Source organism: Triticum dicoccoides, chromosome 7B, assembly GCF_002162155.2.
Source record: "Triticum dicoccoides isolate Atlit2015 ecotype Zavitan chromosome 7B, WEW_v2.0, whole genome shotgun sequence".
NCBI lineage: Eukaryota > Viridiplantae > Streptophyta > Magnoliopsida > Poales > Poaceae > Triticum > Triticum dicoccoides.
This window is the reverse complement of record NC_041393.1, coordinates 68,506,304-68,507,122: the sequence shown is the minus strand read 5'-3', so window position 1 is coordinate 68,507,122 and position 819 is coordinate 68,506,304.

Below are 819 nucleotides of genomic sequence, written 5' to 3'. Positions count from 1 at the left end.
GGCGATAAAAAAACGCTCCACTCACGCTCCCAAAGCCTTGTTTTTCGTCGGATTTGAGTAAAATTAGCCCCGGCGATCCCACCCCAAACCCAGCCCCCAGGGGCAGCGGGGGACGCCACCGCTACTTTTTTACCTCATGTGGCCCACCTGCAGCCACATCTCCCCCACATTATCTCTCCCCGTCGCTTTCTCCTCGCAGAGCCCCCACCTTCTCTCTCCTTGTCCTCTTTCTCTCTCCCTGTGCCAGCTCCGCCCGCATCCCGACCGCCCGACACCGCCCCGGTGCCGCCGCAGCTCCGGCCCGCAGCGTCGCCCCCACGGCCTCTCGGTTGCGCCTGCGTCGGGTCGCCGCGCCCCGCCAGCCCTGTACGGCCGCGCGCCCGGCCTCCTGCTCCGCCCCGGCTGCGCGTTGCCGCGACCCCTGTGCTCCGCCCCGACCGGCTCCGCTCGCGTGCCCCGGTAGGCCGGGTCCGCCCGTGCCAGCATCTTCTGCGCTCCTCGCTGGCATCCCAGTCGTCCCCTTGCCAGACCACCCCTGGCCCCCAGCACGAACGGGGCGCTCCGTCGCATGGCCGAGGAGAGACGAGATGGCGAGGAAGACTTGAGTGCGACGACGACGACGATTGCAGCGGGAGCATTGTGGAGTCATTTCGGCGACAGCGAGAGGTCGGGGCGTCGTCGTGCGGCAACACTGCCTCGGCCTCGCCGTCGTGCTCGCCGAGGTGCTCCAGCGCACCACCGCCCGTCTCCTTGCGCTTGCCGAGGAGGTCGTCGATGCCGCCGCGCTCATCATGTTCGTGGGGGCACAACGAGTGGAAA